Raw genomic sequence first — 2,641 nt, forward strand, 5'->3', positions numbered from 1 at the left:
AGTTAACTTTCTGAGCAATTCGAAATCTCCTTCCAACAGTCTTTTGTTTCCCCACCTTAAGGGGTTAATCCTGTCAAGAAGGCAGGAAGGAGACATTCTGGTGTGCCTCTGTTTCTAGCCTAATCCTGCTTTTTATTGTCCTGCTTAAGTGTTTTCAAAAACTGCCTCTGTGGTTAAACCTTCTTACATTGTAACAGCTGTTAATGGTTCTTGGCAGTATGCCCAGACTTTCTGTAGCCTGGGGGGCTTATCTGGAGTTTTTTTTTTCCTTTACTGGTACTTTTACTCTGGGGCTTGACTTTTTTAAAGGGGAAGGGTTGTTTTAAGATTTTTTACACTGCTTTGGTTCCTGGCACTGTCCTTTTGGGGTGTTCTTCCAACATGCTGAATCCCCTCCCAGCCACTCCTTGCCTCCTCTGTCCACAATTAAGGGTGGAAGGGGGAGATTGTGGGCCTCTTTCTTCCCTTGATCCGTAATCTTCTCTAGATGGAGTGATCTGGCTAAACTTTGACTTCTTTGTTTTTTACAAAAAAGGGGAGGCTTCGGGAGGTCTCCCCCCCCACACACACACACATTGGAAAGCAATGAGGTAATCTTTTCGGACCGCCGCTACCTGCCTGATCGAGTTAATCAATGCTGCCTAGAAAAAAAAAATCTTTTTCAAGCTGCGTCTTTCCCTCTTCCCTCCAATGCAACCTTTCCTTAAATCTGGATGATTGCCTTAGAATATCTTGTGAGGTGAGTGAGACCAGCTTGTATCTTTAAGTGGTGCCAGTGGATCTAAGGATTGCTTCTCCTGGGTGGGAAAGGGTGCTTTGTCAGTTCACTGAGCACAGGAGTCTCTTGTCTATGGGAATTCTTCAGTCATCCAGGTCGTGGTTGTCCCAAAGGTGCTTTTTTCAAGAGGCAACTGGACTTTCTTGGTTTCCAGAAAGTCCAGTTGCCTCTTGAAAAAGGCACCTTTGGGACAGGAGTCTCTTGCATTGCTTCGGAGTGGCCAAGGCACATGATTGCTCACTTACAGTAAGATTTTTTTTTTTAAAAAAAAGGTAGGGGTAGGGGTGTGGATCCTCCCTCCAATTCATTTTAATTTTCTCTCATGATAAGACTTAGTAACATGGCACCAGGTTTGAAGTTTATTTAGATATCTGTGGCATGTACTAATTTTATTGTAATCCTGACAAGTTTGGGAGGGCAGACACTTGAACCTGGGTCCCCTATATACTTTGTTAATTTGTCTCTTTAGCTCAGCATTTTGTAGCCCAAGTATGCCCACCCACTTTCTGGAACGCTTAAATGACCTCTCTGCTAAAGGGTTTCACTTTATGAGCAAAAGGTGGCTGCTGATAGTTATTGTTGCATTTTAACTATTTTAATTCCACAAGGTGCTGTGGCACCCTGCCTGATTTGTAACTCCGGGTTGCAGGTGCTGATGGAAAAGAAAGTATTCGGACTATTCGGACAGAATGGCTTAGGTTTCATGATGGTTGTAACTGTCTTCAGTGTGTATTCCCCCATTTTTAATCTAATGATTGGTATTTAGGGCAGCTTTTTTACAAGCAAAGAAGCTTTTTGTATTTTTGTACAGATAATCGACTTACAACAGTTCATTTAGTGACCATTCAAAGTTACAATGGCACTGAAAAAAGTGAATTATGACTGTTTTTCACACTTACGACCATTGCAGCATCCCCACAGTCACGTGATAAAAATTCAGATGGTTGACAGCTGTCTCACATTTATGACGATGGTAGTCTCCCAGGGTCATGTGATCCCCTTTTGCAACCTTCTGTCAAGCAAAGTCAATGGGGAGGCCAGATTCACTTAACAGCCGTGTTACTAACTTAACAACTGCAGTGATTCACTTAACAAATGTGGCAAGAAGAGTTGTGAAATTTGGCACAATTCACTTAATAAATTTCTCACTTAGCAACATAAATTTTGGGCTCAATTGTGGTTGTAAATCGAGGAGAGGCAAGTGTGACAAGGAGTGGCTGGGAGAGGAGGGGACGGGTGAGGCTTGGCGAGGAGAGGCCAGGCAAGACGAGTTTCCCCTCGATGTGAGTGACGTCGAGTTGGCCATGCCCACCCAGTCACAGGCCTACCCAGACGGTCATTAGGGCAGAGAACCGGTTGTTTAATTATTTGAATCGTAATAGCAATAGCATTTAGACTTATATACCGCTTTACAGCACTCTCTAAGCAGTTTACAGAGTCAGCCTATTGCCCCCAACAATCTGGGTCCTCATTTTACCCACCTTGGAAGGATGGAAGGCTGAGTCAACCTAGAGCCTGGTGAGATTTGAACTGCCAAATTGCAGGCAGCTGGCAGGCAGCAGAAGTAGCCTGCAGTGCTGCACTCTAACCACTGCGCCACCGTGGCTCATCCGACCACTGGATAGATGTGCAATTGATGTAAAATGTAAAATGTTGAGCTTTACTACCTAAAGTTGAATAAATGCTCTTTTCAGTGTTTAAGAACCATGTAAGTTCAGGTTTGTTCCCCCCATTCCAATCTAATTGTTTGAATAAACTAGTTTTGTTCATATCTAGTTTTGTTTGTTGACTCAAGTGTGGTAAACTGACATTCTGATTCTGAATTAGACACATTGGAAATTTCAGGATTTAGCTGCTTTGGGC

This window comes from Pituophis catenifer, unplaced genomic scaffold (assembly GCF_029215685.1).
Source record: "Pituophis catenifer annectens isolate HBS135680 unplaced genomic scaffold, rPitCat1.0.hap2 SCAF_1, whole genome shotgun sequence".
Taxonomy (NCBI): Eukaryota; Metazoa; Chordata; class Lepidosauria; order Squamata; family Colubridae; genus Pituophis; species Pituophis catenifer.